The 22602-nt window shown below is 43.3% G+C and overlaps 1 protein-coding gene and 2 long non-coding RNA genes across 5 annotated transcripts in view; 1 reads left to right on the top strand and 2 right to left on the bottom strand.

Annotated features, from left to right (window-relative positions):
- The window catches only part of LOC109689049 (uncharacterized), a 595734-nt gene that overhangs the window by 184462 nt on the left and 388670 nt on the right, over nucleotides 1-22602 (bottom strand). The gene's annotated exons all lie outside the window — the stretch shown is intronic.
- The window catches only part of LOC141416319 (uncharacterized), a 38226-nt gene that overhangs the window by 1232 nt on the left and 14392 nt on the right, over nucleotides 1-22602 (top strand). The gene's annotated exons all lie outside the window — the stretch shown is intronic.
- Nucleotides 102-19915, bottom strand: LOC141416310 (uncharacterized). Its single transcript, XR_012441074.1, has 3 exons — nucleotides 19756-19915; nucleotides 10146-10272; nucleotides 102-469 (listed from the first exon to the last, which is right to left on the bottom strand). It is a non-coding gene; the product is annotated as an uncharacterized lncRNA (long non-coding RNA).

The following is a 22602-nucleotide window of genomic DNA, read 5'->3' as shown; positions in this document are numbered from 1 at the left end:
TACCATGCCCGTCTTCACGCTTTTTAAATCAAGAGTGATAATGAGAAATACATTAGTCTGAATAGCCATGTTATAAACAAACTATTGAGAAAGGCAACACATTTAAAACTTCTAGAATATTTTATTCAGGTGTGGGTTTTCTGGGAGCATTCTAGCAAATTACTTTGCATCAAACTTGTGACATTACTAACATTTGTAGGATTCTAGTGCATGAGGAATTTTCACAGGACTCTGAAACTATGTTAACACTGACTACTTCCGTGACTTTTCCACACTCACAGCTTTGGGTGCAGGGTGCATCTTATGTATGTGCCATCAGGAGAGTTTCGTACATCTGCAATCAAGGCTTCCGGGTGAGCAGCCTTGAAGACCTCCTGGGAAGGAAGATGCTCTGAAGGCGGAGAAGCCTGGCCAGACACGACCTGCTGACCAAGACATGTGCTGAGAAATTCCGATTCCAAGATGGTGACTAGAGGGAGGAAGCAGAAAGCGTGATTCCTAAAGTAAAATCGTGGAGAGATGCTGGAGATACACCTTGCAGGAAAAACCACCACAAAGAGGCAAAACCCCAACTCCTCGACACCCCCAGCCCGCGCATAACATCCCCACTCCATGGTAAACGGAGAAACCAGGAGGGCTCCTGCACTGCCAGATGCCACCTCCTACCAGCTCAAGAGAAGCAGACCACCAGGTGAGCTAAGTGGCACACGGTACTCCCACAGACAACCCCGGGTCAGATCAGCATAGCCCCCTGGACAGACTGACCCCCACCCAGGGAAAAAAGAAAAAAACCAAACGGAATAAACAACAACAACAAAAAGACACGTAGCAAAAAGGGCGGGGTGCTCTGAGCGCCAAAGGCGGGGAGGGGCAATCCCTCACAGAACTGTAAATAAACAAGTCGGCCAGAGAAGGCAGGAGCAGCGGCACCCACCCAGCAACCTTGGAGCAGGAAAGCTTGTAAAAGTGGCTGTGTGAGGAAAGCCCCACTGGACAGGGGGGAAGGGACACTTCCCAGGTGAACTGTAAATAAACACGCTGGCCGGAGAAGGCGAGCAGAGCACCACCTCCCCTAGAGGGCTTGGAGAGGGGAAAACTCGTAACACTGGCAGTTGGGCCCAGGAGAACTCTGAGTAAACAAAGCCTGTGAGGCTAGGTGAGTGTTCAGCTCACTCCTGAGATCTGCATAAATAAAGCCTCCAGCAACAGCAGGCTGACAGCAGTGGGCAGGCAAGCCACAGCCTCAGATAGCCATTCACAGACCTGTCTCCGGACCCTTTGTTTTCCTTTTTTCCTTTTCTCTTCCTCAGATGAAACAACTGAACTACAACCTCATGCTGAAAGTCTTACTGAAACTGCACTGCATTTGAACTTGGGATATTTTGTTGTGTTTTTGTTTGTTTCGTTTGGTTTTGGGGGTTTTTTTCCCCTTTGATGAGACAACGACAGAACTACTTATGAGACTCCATCTCCAGGATTGCAGGCTGAGGGACCAACACCAAAATTATTAAGACTGAAACTTTATTGCATTTGAACTTGGAGATTTTTGTTTTAATGCTCTCCCTGTCTAAGGCCTGTTTGCCTTACTGTTAATTAGTACACTATCTCTCCCTGTTTATTTCTTTGACACTGGTCTTTTTTTTATTGTATGTTTTGTTTTTACTTGTTTGTTTGTTTGCTTTTCCCTTTTTCTTTACCTCATTTGCTTTCCCTCTCCTCTCACCCTTCCATTCTAGATATCACCATTGTTACTATTACAACCTAGAAAATACTTAATTGCGCACAGTACAGGGACAGTAACAATACCAAGGGCAATGATGGGAAGACTGAAAAAACAGGGAAACCAGTTCCCCCCCCCAGCAATAAATTAGTACAGGAACCAGAGGGAAATGAAGAAATCAGATACTCAGATCCAGACTCCAACAAAACGAAGATAAACTATGCCAAAGAACCCAATGAAGCCCACAAGAATAATCTGAAAGAAGAAATCCTGCAAGAATTCATGAGAATTTTATAGAGATGATACTGGATATGGTCAACCAAAATGTACAGGAGACACTCAAGAAATTCCAAGACAACAAAACTAGAGAATTTGAGAAAGCACAAGAACAAACAAAAGAAACTATACAGCACTGTATAAACACCACAGTGAAACAAAGAACACGATTAATAAAGAGATAAACGAACTCAGACTGATAATAGCCAACATTAAAGAGGAAGTGACTCGGGATATGGAAAACCTCAGAAAAAAAGAACAAAACAGAAATGCAAAACAAAATGGAAGGACAATCCAGCAGAATACAATAAGGAGAACAAAGAATCTCAGAACTCGAAGATGAAATGGTAATTAAAGGAAAAACCAAAGAACTATTAGTTAAACAACTCAAGACCTGTGAAAAGAAAATGCAAGAACTCACCAACTCCATCAAAAGACCAAACCTGAGAATCATGGGCATTGAAGAAGGAGAAGAGGTGCAAGCAAAGGGAATGCATAATATATTCAACAAAATAATAACAGAACATTTCCCAAATCTAGAGAAATCTATGCCCATACTGTGCAAGAGGATTCCAGAATACCAAACAGACCTGACCAAAACAGAACTACCCCACAGCATATTATCATTAAAACAAGTACAGAGACTCGAGAAACAATATTGAAGGCAGTAAGAGAGAAAAAAAAATAACACACAAAGGTAAACCCATAAAAATAACAGCAGACTTCTCAACAGAAATATTAAAAGCAAGAAGAGCTTGGGGTGAGGTCTTCTGGACACTGAATGAAAATAACTTCAACCCCAGGATACTCTACCCAGCAAAACTATCATTCAAAATACACGGAGCAATAAAAGCCTTCCATGATAAGCAGAAACTAAAACAATATGTGACCACAAAGCCACCACTTCAAAAGATTCTGCAAGGGACTCTGCACACAGAAGATGAAACCCAACATAACCATGCAAGGGCAGGCAGTACCGAACTACAGGAAAAGAAAAAGCAAGAAAGTAGAGAGTAACCTCAACTTAGGTACACACAATCAAACCTTCAAACAACTAAGACAGCTAAATGACAGAAATCACCACATACCTATCAGTACTAACACTTAATGTTAATGGACTTAATTCCCCCATCAAAAGGCACTGTTTGACGAACTGGATTAAAAAAGAAGACCCCACAATTTGTTGCTTACAGGAGACCCATCTCACTGATAGAAATAAGCATAGGCTTAGGATGAAAGGCTGGAAGAAGATTTACCAAGCCAATGGCCCACGAAAACAGGCAGGAGTAGCAATACTTACCTCTGACAAAGTAGACTTCAAACCGACATTGATGAAATGAGATAAAGAAGGACATTCCATACTAATAAAAGGGGAAACAGAGCAAAAGGAAATAACAATTATCAACCTATATGTGCCCAAGTCAACACAACCAATTTCATCAAACATACCCTGAAGGACCTAAAAGCACATATTAATTCCAACACAGTGGTCGTGGGAGACTTTAACACCTCATTATCATCAATAGCTAGGTCATCCAAACAAAAAATCCATAAAGAAATCCTAGTTCTAAAATATACCATAGATCAAATGGACCTAGTTGATGTCTACAGAACATTCCATTCAACCTCTACACAATATACATTCTTCTCAGCAGCCCATGGAACCTTCTCCAAAACAGATCATATCCTAGGGCAAAAAGCAAGCCTCAGCAAATATAAGAAAACAGAAATTATACCATGCATTCTATCCGATCACAATGCAGTAAAACTAGACCTCAACAACAAAAATAAATCAAAACAACATGCAAACGGCTGGAAATTGAATAACTCGTTGCTCAATGAACAATGGGTCATTGATGAGATAAAAGAGGAAATTCAAAATTCTTGGAATTCAATGAAAATGAAAACACAACCTACCGGAACCTATGGGACACAGCAAAGGCAGTCCTGAGAAGAAAGTTTATAGCCATGTGTGCATATATTAAAAACCCTGAAAGATCTCAAATCAATGACCTAATGATATATCTCAAACTCCTAGAAAAACAAGAATAAGCAAATCCCAAAACAAATAAAAGGAGAGAAATAATAAAAATACGAGCTGAAATCAATGAAATAGAAACCAATAAATAAATAAATAAATAAACCATACAAAGAATTAATGAAACAAAAAGCTGGTTCTCTGAAAAAATAAACAAGATTGACAGACCCCTGGCAAACCTGACTAAAATGAGGAGAGAAAAAAACCCAAATTAGTAAAATCAGGAATGCAAAAGGGGACAGAACAACAAACACCATGGAAGTCCAGGAAATCATCAGAGACAACTTTGAGAACCTATATTCAAATAAATTTGAAAATCTTAAAGAAATGGACAGATTTCTAGATACTTATGATCATCCAAAACTGAACCAAGAGGATACTAATCACCTGAATAGATCTATAACACAAAATGAAATTCAAGCAGCAATCAAGAGTCTCCCCAAAAAGAAAAGTCCAGGACCTGATGGATTCTCTGCTGAATTCTATCAGACTTTAAAGAAGAACTGATGCCAACCCGCCTTAAACTGTTCCACGAAATAGAAAGGGAAGGAAAACTGCCAAACACATTTTATGAAGCCAGTATTACACTTATCCCAAAACCAGGCACAGACACCTATAAAAAAGGAGAACTATAGGCCAATCTCCTTAATGAACATTGATGCAAAAATCCTCAACAAAATAATGGCAAACCGAATCCAACAACACATCAAAAAGATTATTCACCACGACCAAGTAGGCTTCATCCCAGGAATGCAGGGGTGGTTCAACATAAAAAAATCAATAAACGCAATAAACCACATTAACAGAAGCAAAGACAAAAACCACTTGATCATCTCAATAGATGCAGAGAAAGCCTTTGATAAGATCCAACACCATTTCATGATAAAAGCTCTAAGAAAACTAGGAATAGAAGGAAAGTTCCTCAACATTATAAAAGCTATATATGACAAACCTACAGCCAGCATTATACTTAACGGAGAAAAACTGAAACCATTCCCTCTAAAATCAGGAACTAGTCAAGGATGCCCACTATCTCCACTCCTATTCAACATAGTACTGGAATTCCTAGCCAGAGCAATTATGCAAGAAGAAGGAATAAAAGGAATACAAATAGGTAAAGAAACTGTCAAAATATCCCTACATGCAGATGATACGATGATATACCTTAAAGACCCAAAAAAGTCTACTCAAAAGCTCCTAGACACCATCAATAGCTATAGCAAGGTAGCAGGATATAAAATCAACATAGAAAAATCAGCATTTCTATACACTAATAATGAACAAACTGAAAAAGAATACATGAAAACAATTCCATTTACAATAGCCTCAAAAAAATCAAATACCTAGGTGTAAACTTAACAAAGGATGTGAAAGACCTCTACAAGGAGAACTATACACTTCTGAACAAAGAGACAGAGGAAGACTATAGAAAGTGGAGAGATCTCCCATGCTCATAGATTGGTAGAATCAACATAGTAAAAATGTCTATACTCCCAAAAGTAATCTACATGTTTCATGCAATTCCCATCAAAATTCCAATGACATTCATTAAAGAGATTGAAAAATCTACCATGAAATTTATATGGAAACACAAGAGGCCACGAATAGCCAAGGTAATACTCAGTCAAAAGAACAATGCAGGAGGTATCACAATACCTGACTTCAAACTATATTACAAAGCAATAACAATAAAAACAGCATGGTACTGGCACAAAAACAGACATGAAGACCAGTGGAACAGAACAGAGGACCCGCATATGAACCGACACATTACACCCACCTCATTTTGACTTATCTTTGACAAAGGTGCTAAAAATAGATGATGGAGAAAAGACAGCCTCTTCAACAAAAACTGCTGGGAAAACTGGTTAGCAGGCTGCAAAAAAACTGAAACTAGATCCATGTATATCACCCTATACCAATATTGACTCAAAAGGGAACGAGGATCTTAATATCGGACCCCAAACTCTAACGTTCGTACAGGAAAGGGTAGGAAATACCTTGGAATTAATAGGTATCGGCAAGAATTTTCTCAATGGAACCCCAGCAGCTTAACAACTAAGAGATAGCATAGATAAATGGGACTTCATAAAACTAAAAAGCTTCTGCTCAACAAAAGACATGATCTGTAAAACTGAAGAGACCACCCACAGAGTGGGAGAAAATATTTGCCAGCTACACATCAGACAAAGGACTGATAAGCAGAATATACAGGGAACTCAAAAAACTAAATTCTCCCAAAATTAATGAACCAATGAAGAAATGGGCAAGTGAAAAGTGAACTAAACAGAACTTTCTCAACAGAAGAAATTCAAATGGCCAAAAAACACATGAAAAATGCTCACCATCGCTAGCAATAAAGGAAATGCAAATTAAAACCACACCAAGGTTCCACCTCACAAGGTAGAACAGTCATCATTAGCAACACCACCATCAGCAGGTGTTGGCGAGGATGCGGGGGAAAAAGGAACCCTCTTACACTGTTGGTGGGAATGTAAACTAGTACAACCACTCTGGAAAAAAATTTGGAGGCTTCTTAAAAATCTAAACATTGATCTACCATGTGATCCAGCAATACCACTCTTGGGGATATACCCAAAAGACTGTGACACAGGTTACTCCAGAGGCACCTGCATACCCATGTTTACTGCAGCACTATTCACAATAGCCAAGTTATGGAAACAGCCAAGATGCCCCACTACTGACGAATGGATTAAGAAAATGTGGTATCTATACACAATGGAGTTTTATGCAGCCATGAAGAAGAACGAAATGTTATCATTCGCAGGTAAATGGATAGAACTGGAGAATATCATTCTGAGTGAGGTTAGCCTGGCCCAAAAGATCAAAAATCGTATGTTCTCTCTCGTATGTGGACATTAGATCAAGGGCAAACACAACAATGGGACTGGACTTTGATCACATGACAAAGCCAGAGCACACAAGGAAGGTATGAGGATAGGTAAAACACCCAAAAAACTAGATAGCGTTTGTTGCCCTCAATGCAGAGAAACTAAAGCAGATACTTAAAGCAACTGAGGCCAATAGGAGAAGGGAACCAGGAACTAGAGAAAAGGTTAGATCAAGAAGAATTAACCTAGAAGGTAACACACATGCACAGGAAATCAATGCGAGTCAACTCCCTGTAGAGCTATCCTTATCTCAACTAGCAAAAACCCTTGGTCCTTCCTATTATTGCTTATACTCTCTCTTCAACAAAAGTAGGGATAAGGGCAAAATAGTTTCTGCCTGGTAGCGAGAGGTTGGGGGAACAAGGGAGGGAACGGGGGATGGGGTAAGGGAGGGGGCTGGGGGAAAGGGGGAGAAATGACCCAAACATTGTATGCATATAGGAATATAATTTTTAAAAATTGGTTTTTAAAAAAAGGCTTCCTGACATAGTATGTCCTGTGTAGCTGGGATGTGAAAGAAGATGCGTGCAGGCATCCCCACACATTACATGATGTGAGTCCCGTTACAGTGCATTCTCATGATTGCTAGTAAGGTCCTGATAGTTAACTGCTCCATATACAAAAGTTAGGCATTCTCCCCAGTGTGAATAACTACATGTTTCCTACAGCAAGTGGAAGAAATGAAGGTTCTAGCACGTGTTACATACATAGGGTTTGTCTCCAGTGTGAGCTCAGACATGTCAAAAGGTTTTTGGATCAATGAAGGGATTCCCGCATTGCTTGTTACCTATGCTTTCTCTGTAGTGAGAGTTCGTTCATGCATTTGTAGGTAATCTAATGAACTGATGATTCTTCCACATTGCTTGCATTCACAGGGTTTGTCAAGTGTGAATCGATTTTTGATATGGAAGTGTACTGATACACAAAGGCTTTCCCACACTATGCACTCATAGGGTTCTGTCCAGTATGAATTCTCTAATGTACTCGGACAGGCTTTCCCACATTGCCTACATTCCTGGGGTTTCTGTCCAGTGTGAATCTTTTATGGTATCAGCATAAACTGTGATGCACAAAGGCTTTTCCACATCCCTTGCATTCACAGGGTTTCTCTCCTGTGTGACTTCGTTCGTGTCTGTGAAGGGCACCAGCCCAACTAAAGGCCTTACTGCATCTCTTACACTTGAAAGGTCCTCCTCCAGGGTGTGTTACCATGTCTATGAAAGTCAGTGAGATCTATGAAGTGTTTCCCACGTTGCTTACACATGCACGCTTTTTCACTAGGATGAAGATCTGTGTGTATCTGAGCATAGCTAGGTCTACTGAAAGCTTCTCCACATTGTTTACAATTGGAGTTTCTCAGCACTGTGAGTCCTTACATGCTCAGAGAGGCTTTCCCGCACTCCTTACACTCGTAAGGATTCTCTATCTATTCCTCACTCTCTGATGATTCGTGTCCAGTCTGAACTGTGACAACCACATATGAAGATGGACCACCGAGGACTTCTCTCCACACAGGGCTTTCCAGTTTTACTGCAGGAGTTTTCCTGTTCCCTGTAGAATCTGTTCAACTCATGGGACTAGAAGAATTGTGTATTTTGAAAAAGATTTGCATGTCTAAAATATTGCAACGACACCCAAAACAGAAAATTACATTCTTTTTGGCAGTACTGGGGTGCCGAACGCAGGGATTTGTGCTTGCTAGGAAGGCGCTCTACCACGAGAGCCACAAAGCCACCTGTTTCGGCACTGGTTATTTTTTAGAGGTTGTATGGGGTAATACTGGAGTTTGAAATCAGGTCTCTGAACTTTCAAGAAAGTTGTTCCACTGGAGTTGATTATTTTTGAAATACTCTTCTCGTTTCTTTTTTTTTTTTTTCTTGTTTTGCAGCACTGGAGCTTGAACTCGGTCTACACATTGAGCCACTCTATCAGCCCCTTTTTTGTGATGGGTTTTTAAAGATAGGGTCTCATGAACGATTTGCCTGGGCTGGCTTCAAACTGCGATCCTACTGATCTCTGCCTCCTGAGTAGCTGGGATTACAGGCATGAGCTGCAGGCACACAGCTGAGATACTGTCTATCTTTATGCCCACCAGCCTGGACTGCAACACTCCTCTATGTGATTCCCACGGATGCATATGTGAGCCACTTGTGGAGCCTCGGGTTGAGAGGTGGGGGTCACACAAATTTTGTCCAGGCTGACCTGAGAAAGCACTCCTCCTATCTTTAGCTCCCAGATAGTAAGATTACAGGCTTGAGCCCTGGTGCCCAGCTGCAAAATTCACTTTTGTATTGTACATAGTTTATATGCAAACTGTGAAGTAAAGTCAAACCTCCACAATTTTGTGAATGTAACAAAATTTGTGTACACTGAACCAACAGCTTGTTGCATGTTGCCACTGTTCACTAGTTGAACAGTTTAGGCTTTGTATCTTTCTATAGTTCATGTTTAACCTGTATGTAGTGCGAAAGGAAATTTTCTGAGATTAAGTCAATTTGAAGGTGGATTTTTTAATCATTGGTTCCCTTTTAAAATTTCTTGGCATTACTACAGTATACTACAGGCACACTGCTTAATTTGTTGAGTGGAAAAAACCTTAGCTTTCTCCTGCAGCTTTGATAATCACCGCCAATGCTTTTGTCTTTCTCTTTTTTCCCTAAAATGGTGACAGAAAAAAGATCACTACTAAAGATCTATCAGATTTTAGGCAGTTTACCATTATATAATGAGGCCATGCTTCTGGGTACACTCACCAAATTTTCTTTCTTATTCATTTTTGGGTGTTTTTCTTTATCTTTTTTTCCTGGTGCAATGGTCGTTAAACTCGGGGATTTGGGCATGGTAGATGGGAGCTCTACTACTTGATTCACTCTGTCAGCACTTTTTGTTCGTTGTTTTTGACTATGTGTGACGGGATGGTGATCCTTCTATTTATGCTTCCCCTCATACCTAGGATGTCAGGAGCTCACCGGGGTATCCATTCAGTGGTAGATATGGGGTCTGGAAAACTTCTTGCTGAGGGCAATCTCAAACTGCAATCCTCCTGATCTCTACCTCCCAAGTAGCTAGGAGTACAGGCTTGGGACATCACGCATAACCAAATTTTCCCTTTTCTACTTTCCAAACCATGGAGCAGCACAGATGTCCACAAACCACTGGTTCTTTCATGGACTCATTAAAGGAACTCTGTCACCCTTACCTAGAGCACCCAGGTTCCTCAAGGTTTCCCGCATCACATCTCTGTAGAGATTCTTCCGTGAAGGATCCAGCAAGGCCTGCTCCTCCACGGTGAAGTTCGCAGCTACATCCTCAAAGGTCACCAACTGCTAAAATATCCCACAAATTTCCAGGAGGAAGAATGAGTCACAGCACTAGAAATCTATATTGAATTCATAAGCAGTTTACGTAATGTGCTTTTCCTTAAAGGTTCACTCCATGTCTGCTCACCACACTCTCACCCTTCATCCAAACTCACACCGTGTCTCACAGCAATTCTGATACTACATTAGAACTGTGTGGTGAAGCAACAGCACAGCAGGATCACCCCAACCTCTGTGCACTGGTCTGCAGCACCTCTCATGACAAGGTCCTACTTTGAGCAGAGAGCATTAACAGCAGCCATCCTGAGAGGAATTCTCATGAATGCCTGAGGACAACGCTCAACCCTTGCCAGTACATATATTGTATCTACATAGGAGTGGACGTCACCGTCCTGACAAGAGGGCTCAGTGTTTCAAAGTTTCTGTGAGTAATGTGCTTCTTGTTTAACTCTCAAAGGCTTGCAGGTTTCTGACATGTTCAATAGAGAGAGCCCAACTGATCGACTCAAAATACACACTGGACAATGATCTTCTAATGAGCTTGTCTGATAATATTTAACACAGCTTTTTCACAGTGGGGTTTGACTCAGGTCTCATGCTTGCTAGGCAGGTGCTGTACCACTTGAGTCATTCCACCAACGCTTTTTCTTGTGTTGGGTATTTTGGAGCTAGGGTCTCACACACTATTTTCCCAGGCTGGCTACAAATCACAGTTCTCTTGATGTCTCCCTCCTGAGTGATTACAGGCATGAGCCACTACCACTTGGCTTTACATACACATTTTGTCACAACTGTGTTTTCATTTTTATACTTATTCTTGTTATTTTGTCACAACTTTTACTTATAAATAAGTGGATTTGAAATTAAAAGACCACCACCATTTATATGGCCCAAACATAAGAAGATAAGGAGGAAAGGGAGTTATGTTTCATATAAGATGTAAAACCACCTATGAAACATGCACAATGACAGAGGTAACCAATACAAGGAAGACACAGCATATAGAAATGCTGTTTAATAAGACAAAAATAAATCATTGCAAGTGTGGGCAACTCACTTGATAAACAGACTTGTGAATGGTAAGATGATAAATACATACACTTTCATACTTTCCATACAAATTTTGATTTTACCCATTACCCACACAAGAGCTTTTTCCCATTCTGTAATAAAAATCTGTTATGCATTAGCATCATCAAGCATGTACACAGAGAGAGAAAGAGAGAGAGAGAGAGAGAGAGAGAGAGAGAGAGAGAGAGAGAGAGAGAGATAGTTGAAGCAACAAAACAAAACTACCTGGTGAAATGAGGGAGTGACCCATGTGAGCACAGCATGACACACCATATGTGCAAGAAAGAAATACAGCACACCAAACCCTTTCTGCAGAACCTAACGCTACACGTATGGTAGTAGTAAGTCTCAAAACTCAAGAGGGAAACCAAGTAAAACTCCGTGACAGACACAGGGTAAAAGAATAAACCATGTTCCATAACCCATCCTTGGTCACCTCTGGGTGCACAGCAGGAAGAGAGAACACAACCCACCAGGTCACTGTGGCCTACATATTCATCTGCATGTGACCCCACTGTGTTTATATTTTCATTTAAATGGACTATGAAAGAATTTGTTTCCAATGTTCTCTGTGCTTCCAAGGACCTCTTCATTCGATTCAATGAGATTCCACCCAAGAAATTCTCCATCTTACACCCAAGTTATCCAGAAAATTATTATTGCTTTTGTAAACAAGGTCTTTGATGTGTCCCCCGGGCTGTCCTGCAAATTGAAATCATCTTGTCTCAACCTCTCTAGTGCTGGGACTACAGGTGTGCACCACCATGCCAGGTAGCCTTCCCAATGGCCCTAGACACCTTAGGGCCATTGGGCAGGGAAGAAGGGGAATGCACAGTGTCAGCCTGCAACATATTGGCTGGCGATGACAAACATCCCCTAAGTGGAGCAGCAGTGCACAGAGACACAACCAGCTCTCCTTCAACCAGGAAATAAGACTCATAAAATCCACTAGAGACAAAGCCTCATAGGCTCAGCCTTTCTGAGACCTCTCTCTTGTACACGGAAGCTTTTCTACTCTTTCCCTCTCTGCTTATATAAAACTCAGTTTTTCCTCCTGCTTACATAAAACTCTGCTCTTTTCCTCACCCTGTTGTCTGTGACTTTCTCTGACTCCGGAAGACAACGTTCGCTGCTACCTCAGCACATCTGAGACCAGACCACTGCATCGATAGCATCCATGGACAGTTATTGCTCAAATTCAAATGCCTGTGACAAACGGAAGTGCTGATAAGAACAGTCCTGCTGGAATCACAGGCAGTATGGGCTGTCCCCAGCAAACAAGCCCATATGTCTGCACCATCGCTCAGGCAGTCCTGTCCACGACAGAGGCTCACAGAGTGAGGTTCTCCTTCTCAACAGTCCTTTGGTATTCTGCTTTCCATAGTATTTGCAAGATGCCACTGTTGCCCTTCTGTGCACACCAGTTTCTTTCTTACGTGGAATCTCGAGAATTGAAATTAACTTTTACTGTGGGGTCTACAACATTTTTGCATATACCACTTTTATACTGCCTTTGCCATGGTCTTACACGGACGGCACGTGAAAGACACAACAGGACCGCACACTAGGGCACCAGTGGCTCGCACGTGTAATCCTAGCTAACGGGAGGTTGATTTCCAGAGGGTCACAATTTGAGGCCGTCCCAGGCAAACAATTCTAGAGACCCTATCCCTAAAATGACCACAGCAAAATGGATGAAAGATGTGTCTCAAGCAATAAAGACCCTGATTGGCAAGTGTGAATACCTGAGTTCAAACCTCAGTCCCACCCACACCCCCAAAAAATGAATGCAAAACTCAAGAAGATCTCAGAAAATGCACAGAAAGGCTGAGATAACTAATGGTAAATTGCTAACGTTCAAAATTGGTAAATTCTGGTTTTGGCAGTACGTGGGTTTGAACTCAGAGCCTCCAGTTTTCTAGGCAGGTGCTCCACCACTTGAGTCACACCTCCAGCTATTTTTTCTTTAGGTACTGTTCAGATAGGGTCTCGTGTTCATGCCCAAGCTGGCCTGGAACGTGATCCATCTGTTTATGTTTCCCATGGAGCTGGGATGACTGGGCCCAGCTATTGGATGAGATGGAATCTCTCACACTGTTCATCCAGAATGGCCTTCAACAGTGATCTTGATCTTCACCTGAGTAACTAAGATTACAGACAGCAACCACCACAATGGCAATTTCTTTTTTGGCAGTATGTGCTCTGAACTCAGGCCTTCATGCTTGCTACACAGGTGCTCTTACCGCTTGACCCACATGGCCAGCCCTCTGCTGAATAGTGTTAAAGAAAATTTTACTATTGTAATTGAACTGGGGATTAATTTGGTCACACGGGAATTACATGTTTTTTTCTGAATAAACGATATTTATACTTTAAGTTCATTATCCCACGCAGGCTTTCTCATTTCTCCACTTCCGACTTGCATAATTACAATGGCAAACATACAATGTGCATGCACTCATGAGGTAGCTTTCCCATCTCTAAAAACCAGGTTGGCTGGTGGAATGGTTCACACGGTGGAGCACCTACCTTCCGAGTGTGAGGCCCCGAGTTAAAACCCCAGCACTGCCAAAAGAAATCAACAAATAAAAAAAAAATGACTTATTTTTACCATATACCCAGAATATCATATTCACACCTGTCCTCTTACACTGACTGTGATATTAAAAGCTGACTAGCAGAGCTGGAGGCCTGGCTCAAGTGGTAGAGCACCTGCCTACCCGAGCGTGAAGCCCTGAGCTGCTCAACCCTCAGTCCTACAATAAAAAAATAAAAATAAAAAATAACAGAAACACCTGAGTAATAGATGTCACAATAGAAAAACTGCATAAAAACACAAATCACAGAGCCCAAGACATGTGCTGACACTGGGACATCACAGAGAGTCGTCACTATGAGGATGTGATCTGGGGCAAGATGTGGGCTCCTTGAGCTTGACTTTTAATCCTCCCGCCCCCGTCACCTTCCTTTTGGGGTACTGAGAGTGAGCACTTGTGCTACACCCCCATCCCTGTCCTTGACTATCATGCTGTGTAAGAGGGGAGGAAAAATTGAAGGGAAAGGCAGAAAGAAGTGACAGGGATACTAACCATTATGAGACCGTTAGAATGTCTATCAACAGTGTGAAGAAAACAACACATAAATGAAGAAATGGACTGAGTGGAATTTCTTTGTTCCCTAACGAAACCTGGAGCTACTACTTTTCTACCATGTTCCATAACATGCAAACTCATGAAACTGACACTGTGGACAGCAAAGTGGACTTTGTGGATCACTGGAACACAATGCTGTGAGCTAGCCTCATAGACACTGAAATTTTCCCCTGTTGAGGATAAACATATACCTCCTTCTCCGCTAAGTGAGGATGCCACCCAAAATGTTAAGCTCTGTCTGCTGCTAACTTCTTTTTGTACTCAGATAAGTGACCTTGATACTCCCAGGTAACTGTGATGTTTCCCGGGGAGAATTCCCAGTGGGTTTGCTCAGCAGTCACTCCACCCACAGGAATCACCCATCCTGGGCTAACACTGCACACACGACCAAAACCCTCCCTCAAACTGGCAGCCAGTACACATTGCGTCACTCACTCTATACACAGCACAATAATGTGACCATGCATAAAGGTGTGCAACACAGACATGTCACAATGTAAGGAAGAGCCTCTAGTTCCAAATTCTCACATCTGAACATCACACACACACTGAAGCATTCGACCACTGAAAACTGATGTGCTGAGCACAGAGAGGTTGCTGAAAGAATATGCTTTTCTACTACAGTGAAGAACTTAGACTTAAGGTAGACATGTTGTATTTCCACATGTCTAAGTAAAATTGCACTAGGCCTATACTGTATCTCTATAGACACTCACGATGGACAAAGCCGCAGGCAGGGCAGTCTGCAGTGCCCCAGCTGTCCCCATCCGCACACAAGCAGCTGCTGACACATGGCTGAAGAGGCACGGGATATAGCCACAGATGTGATCAGTGAGGACATTCTCACCAATTGCACAGTGACTTTCCATAAAGGTGGTGCACACACACCCCAGCTTCTATAGTGTCACCTTCTACACGGACTTTTTCCTGTCTTCATTTCCATCTGATGAACAGAATCACAGAAGACCAAGCATTTGTCCACCATCACGTGTTTCTCACAAATGTTTTGGCACCATCATTTTGAGAATTAGTTTTTTCCCACTTCTGTGTCTGGAGTAGAGAGCCTGGATTATTTGTCATTTGTAGCCTACATAGGTGGTGTGTGAGGACACTCAAAAGTTATATAGAAGTTCTACTTTCCAAGTGACCAAGGATTGCATCAACAGGGATACTGTCTCTGTCCCTTCTTAGGCTTGTACTTTAACAAGAAGTTGACCTAAACATACTGCTCTCCTACACTCAGATTGAAAGAGAAGTGTTCCTTTGCCAGCTGTGTAACTAAATGAAGTTAGACATTTTAACTGACATAAGGACAATTCACAAAGTATAATGGTGCCAAGTAGGAGTTTTCACAGTTAAGATGATAGGAGTCAGTGTTCCCTGGCATGTGGTGGGTACCCTCGGTGTGGCTACCACTCACTCTCAAGACGGCTTGGGTGTGGACTGTGATCTAGGCTCTTGGGTCTTCTGAGGCTGGTGCCAGAGTTCAGGCAACAGGCACCTGCCAGCAGCAGAGAACAGAACCTCTAGCTGGACTCTACCAAGGAAGCTTCGCTAATCTGCACAGCTGAAGTGTTCTACCTCGACATCGCTATGTCCACATGGTCGTAACATCACCTCACAGGCAAAAATAGGAGCAAACTAGAGTTTGCCTCACATTCACAGCAAGGCTAAGTCTTTTGAAAAAGTGTGTCCCACGGCTCTGATGGCAGCTAGTGCTCCTTGGTGACAAGGAAAGACATCCTATTCATATATCTTAAAATTGACAAAACACATTCTGAGTAAAAACAAATGAACAGAGCTCCCCCTCATTAATGTGATTGCCACTTCATTATTTCAGCCTTCCAGGTAAAAACTGTTACGATTATCAAAGATAGAATTTCATTCCCCCCAGTGCATCCAATGGTCAGTAGCAATCAATTCCCCTAAAGCAAACACTAGTCTTGGCCATGTGGCTCAGTGCCTAGCTCATGAATTACATCACTCTTGTAATGTGTGCAAGGCCCTGGGTACAATCACCAGCACAAGAAAACCAAAAGTAACAACCTCCACGACTTCTGTAAGAAAGTTTACTCAGAATGCTCTCACTGCTAAAGCAATCATTTACAGTCTGTGGACATATTTTCTGCTACGATTCAATACTCAATTTAACAAAAAATACAGTCCTAGTGGATTTTGGAAGGGACCCCTCAAAACAGCACGATTTAAATTTTATACAGTTTGGAGGGATTTAAGGAATTTTATACACATGCTTGAGAGGTGACATCTTGGTGTCACTGACTTCTTCTGAGGGGTATGTAACTCTCCTCATTCCTTTGACATAGCTCAATAAAATTTTTAAGTTTCCCCATTAGTATGATGAAAGAGCCTATGTAAGTTTTTTCTTCATTTGCATTGGCAGACCTGGGGGTTGAACTCAAGGTAGGTAAGTGCTCTACCACTTGAACCACACCCCTGGATCTTTTCATTATTTTTCAGATAGGATCTGCTACTTAGTCCAAGCTTGTTTCAAACTGCCATCTTCCCATCTCTGCCTCCCATTTGGTTGGGATTACAGGCTTATACCACTACACCTATTTAAATTTTATTTTTTATTTAGTGGGACTAGGATTTGAACTCAGGGCTTCATGCTTGCAAAGCTGGTGCTCTACTGCTTGAGCCGTAACTCCAGTCCACTTTGCTCTCATTATTTTGGAGTTCTAGGTCACTATTGACAAATTTTAAAATATTAACATTAATGTAGGTAAAGACAACAAAGCAGAAGAGAAATTATCTACAATACATACAATGATGAAAGGATTACTGTACAGAGTAAAAATGAAAAAAATGGGGAAACAAGCAAAATGTATTAATTAGAAAATAAAACACACTATGTGAAGAAAGACCCAGCACATAGTAATGAAGAGACGAGTAAATGTCGAGTAGATCTCATTTCATACCTATGAAACGACACAATTGAGCCCATAAGATAGTACCAAGTGTTGATGGCCACAGCAAACTGACAGCTATGCAGGAAAAGAGATCAACAGCTGCCTTGCTATTTCCTGAAAGTTGAAATTGACCACAACCTAGAACCCAAACTGTATTGTGCTGTGGCACTTGGAGAAAGATAGAAAAGTGACAGAAGCAATTTTTAACACAAGAATAAAAAAGTCAACACACAAAAAACCAAGTACAGAACCACCAGGGATGAGAAACTGTTCCTAGCTCAGAAAAACAAATACAAACTCTGAGCAGATCCACAACTAATAAGACTGATGCAAGAACTAAAAAGCCCCCTCCCCAGCCAAAACAAGGCACCCAGATAGCTGGTTCAGAGGACTGAAATCAACACCACCTAAAGCAAAATGAACACCACCCCACTACTAAATCTGCTCCAGAAACCAGAGACAAGGGAAGAGTCAATCTGAGGCCAAATTTATGCTGACAGCAAAGATGGACACCAGCACAATTACAGCCGATGTCCCTTGCGAATGCAGGTGCACATATCCACAAATAAATACCTGCACCAGGGCACAGTAATCAAAAGGCAGTGGAGCGGGCAGAGAGACAGAGACATAAATGCCACAACAGACCAACACGCCCAGATTCCTAAATGAACATGGCAGAGCAGTTTTGGACAGGAGGATAAAAATCACTCAATGAGAAAAGTGCCATCTATTTTTTTAAAAAGGTTCAGAAAACTGGAAAAGTCATAACCACAGGGAAGAAAATGAAATGGAACCCTCACCTTACTCTAAATAAAAAAATAAAAGTGCTGGAATGTAGTTGTATCCCAGCACAAAATGAAGAAAGATGAGAGAAGGAAGAGGATTTGGAAATAAAAAAGAATGGGGCAAAGACCTAGAGGTACAAGCTGAACCTACCCACCCAGCTATTAAAATACAGATTACGGGAGGCTAAGGAGAGACATACTTTAGAAATGATGGTGTTTCAAAGAACCCCTGCTGTTAGGCCTTAGCTCAGTGGTAGAACACTTGCCTATCACGCACAGGTTGAAACACAATAGAAATGAAGTACCAGGAACATACCGGGGAACTCAGGACACCCTGTGCAGGACAAGGACACAACACATCGCAGACCAGAACTAAGACGTTCTGCAGGAAGCAAAGGCCAAAGCAGACTTTTAACCATCTGGGCTCAATGTTAAAGGGAGAGCATGCAAAGCCTGGAAGATGTGAGGATCTGCCTGTTTCCTCTTGCTCTTTCTTAGCTCTTAACATTGGGGGGGAAAAAAAACAGCCCTGTCAAAACACTGGCTGCATATAAGTGACACGAATGGAGACTTCAGTAACTACACTCCCAGAGGAACATGCCGCCTGCAAACATTATCTAGAAAATTCACAAAGAAAACACACCACTACCGCCTTTCAGAGGAACAGAACGGCGGGGGTGCAACTGGTGAAGGGCCTGCCTTACAAGCATGAAGCCCTGAGTTCAAGGCCAACACTGCAAGAAAAAACTGAGCCCTACAGTTCTGGAGTACCCTCAGCACAATATTCGAATGCCCATTCCTTTTCTTCTGGGAGGGGAGGGAACTGGGCCTTCAATCAGGACCCCACACTTGCTAGGCAGGTGCTCTACCACGTAAGCCAGGCCTGCAGCCACTTATGCTTCAGGATTTCCCAACAGGACTTTCTGGTTTTGCCCTGGCAGGCCTGGCCATCACCGCAGTAGTTGCTCCTCCCTTGGAGCAGGGGTGACACGTGTGCCACCACTCAGCTGAATGGTCGACCCAGGGTTTGCGCTGTGCTGGCCTCAGACCTACATCTTCCTTTTGGTGCCTCCTGAGCACCTGGGATTACAGACATGACCTACAGTGCCGGCCTTGAAAGCACACGTTTAAATGAGAGAGAAAATGAACTGCATAAAATTTGAAGAGCCCCACAGGAAAAATTCTCAGTGTCAGAGCATCGGTAAGGCAGGCTGGACTCACACAGAGAGGCTGTCTGCCACACGGGCCAAACTAAATAACCCAGATACCAGCTGTTGACAAATCAACAACAAACACACACGGAGCCAGGCTCAGGTGGTTCACACCTGTGTCAGAGGGGAGACGCGGGGCTGCGGGCGCGGAGGGACGGGGGCTCCGGCGGGGACAAGGGACAGGAACTTGGGGTCCCGGCTGCGGCCCCGCCCCGCCCGGGGACCGAGGCGACGAGCGGAGCGGCGCCGGCGGCGACTCTGCCGCAGACTCCGGGACTCACGCGGGGCCCAGTCGCTCTCAACCCCTCCTCGCCCGTGTCACAAACCCGTCCACGCTCACCATTCCTGCCTGCCGGGTGTCCTGCTGTCCACTCCTGCTCCTGGGGTCAGCGTCACACAGCGACAGGAGCTGAGCAAGCCCACACCTCACAACTGCCAGCTCAGTGACGCAACAATGGCGGCCCAAGAGAGGAAGCGTCCGCCATGTGGGCGGGCCTTTCCCCGCTAGCGCTCCTGATTGGGCCGCTTCTTTGGCTCTGATTGGCTACTGCTCTTGTCATAGTCCTGAGTGACAGGAGAACCGATTCTTACCTGGTCAGGAGGAGGGCAAATGACAAGTTCATCCACAGCTGTTCCAGCACGGGGTTCAACTGGGAGCTGACCTGGCCCAGCCTGGGGAAAGTGCGTTGAATGACACCTGGCTCCTGGTTCCTGAGAGCGGCCACCTGCTTCTGCCTGAACTCACTGGGCTCTTCCCGCTTTCTCCTCGTGGACGTGGGTTTCCAACTGGGAATTCCAGACTCTGACCCATGGGGACGTCCTCTGACAACAGCAGAAAGGTGGCCTAGGCCAAGATAGGTCCCACTGATAGGTAACTGGTGGCCACAAGAGGAGTCAGCAGAATTATATTATTGTAATAAGTATTTAAAGGGCCAGACCCTGACATTGCAACAAGGAGAGCCAAACCAGTCTCCTCTCATTTCTCTTTTGATGCCAAGTTACAGGAACAGGGGATCAAAAGATCCCCGTTAAGATGTAGCTCAGTGGTAGAATACTTGCCTATCAGGCACAAGTAAAAAGAAATAAAGTACCCCTGAGGGAGTCAGGAGACCCTGTGTGTGACAAGGAAACCACAGTTTAGAAGAGAAGTAAGAAGTTCGGCAGCAAGCCAAGGCCAAAGCAGACTTTTATCCTCCCAGGCTCAGCATGAAAGGGAGCAACATGCAAGGCATGGAAGATGTGAGGATTTGTCTGTTCCTCATGCTCTTTCTTAGAAAAGAAAGAAAGAAAGAAACCCTTTCAAAATGTTAGCTGAATATAAGCAAAAGGAATGGAATTGCCTGCAAATATTCACAAAGAAATAGACCCCTACTGCCATTCAGAGGAACAGCAGGCCTGGGCCAGGCTCAAGTGGTAAAGAGCTGGATTCACAAGCATGAGGCCCTGAGTTCAAACCCCAACATAGCAAGAAAAAAAAAAAAGTAAACCCTGAAGGAAGAAGAATCTCATTTCTGTAGTAAACTCATTATGCATTTCTAATGCTATTCTTTTTTGGGGGGGTACTGGGATTTGAGCTCAGGGCTCCACACTTCCTAGGAAGGCCCTCTACTTAAGCTGCACCTGCATCCCCTCTTCCCCTAGCTTTTCTTTCCAAAAGGGTCTTCTGGTTTTGTCTTGAGAAACCTGGACCACAATCATCCCATTTCCATCTCCCTTGGAGCTGTGATGACAGATGTGGGCTGCACACTAGCTTATTGGTTGAGAGAGGGATTGGCCTGTGGTGGTGTTGGACTGTATCTTCCTGATCTCTGCCTCCCAAGTACCTGGGGTTGCAGAAATGAGCCACAGGGCTGGCCCTCAAATGCCCATTTTTCAATAAGGGGAGAGAGAGAGATACAGAGATAGAGAGAGAGAGACAGACACAGAGAGATAGAATGAATTTCAAAAATCATGAAGGGCCGGAAGTCATCTGAAAAGCCATGATATAATCATATCAAGAGGCTCTTTTATGCTAGACAGGCAAAATTAAATAAATTAGATTTCAAGCATTGATAAATCACACAGTAGCTGGGCACCTGTGGCTCACACCTATAATCCCTGCTACTCAGGAGGCAGAGAACAAGAGGATGGTGGTTTGAAGCCATCCCAGGCAGAAAATTCATAAGGCCTTATGTCAAAAATACCCAACACACACACACACACACAAACAGGGATGGTGGAGTGACTCAGGTGGTACAGAACCTGCCTACAAGGTGTGAAGCTCATGTGTGTTCACTAATTGTGTGTTTCCTCATCTCAGCAGGAACCTGGAAAGGACTGAGAGAAGGACAGACCCTTGGCCACCATGAGAATACTGGGCCATGTGATGTCACCCATTATTGTTGGTGATGGCACCACCAAGGGCAAAGCCCAAGAGACCTGGCCTCAGGCACAGGGGTGCAGAGGAGATAGGCCATGGCAGAACTCTTGTTTTTTTGCAGTACTGGGACTTGAACTCAGGATGTACACCTTGAGTCATTCCATCAGCCCTTTTTGTGATGGGTTTTTTTGAGATGGGGTCTCGCCAACTATTTTGCCCAGGCTGGCTTCCAGCCACGATCCTCCTGATCTCTGCCTCCTGAGTCACAGTAAAGGAGGGCCCATGTGCTGGTTCAGGTGAGGGTGGTCAGAGATCAGAGACCTGGTCGAGGAAAGTCCACAAACGTTTGCTTCTGTTTTGTTTCTACTGATCAATCGATTGAATCATTTCTGAGGAAAAAGCGTGCATTTGGGAAGTTTGTGTCTGGCCAGTGCACAGGTGTAAAAGGAAGGGGAGGGCACCATGACACCCTCCAAGTGCATGGGGCAGGGACAGGAGAGCAGCTTCTCTAGAACCCAAAGCTTTGTGAGGTGGGAGCTGTGTGATCACTGCCATTTACCAGGATTCTAGCCCACAGGGTTTTGGCTGTTTTCCTTTTATTCAGTTGGTGTATTTGGGGGGTAACTGGTGTCAATAGCGGTTGTCTGACAGAAAAACACCTCCATTCTGTTATATAGAGAAAATACTTGTGATTTTGACTGTACGCTTGGAAACGGAGCACCATTTTAAAAACTGATCTGTATTTCAGATCTCCTAGCATAGTCAACCTTAAACCCTTGGATTTCCTGAGCTACAGAAGTGTCTTTGCTTGTTTAACATTTGTCTCTT

The sequence above is a fragment of the Castor canadensis genome, chromosome 14 (assembly GCF_047511655.1).
Source record: "Castor canadensis chromosome 14, mCasCan1.hap1v2, whole genome shotgun sequence".
Lineage (NCBI taxonomy): Eukaryota > Metazoa > Chordata > Mammalia > Rodentia > Castoridae > Castor > Castor canadensis.
This window is presented reverse-complemented; position numbering and strand designations above follow the sequence as displayed.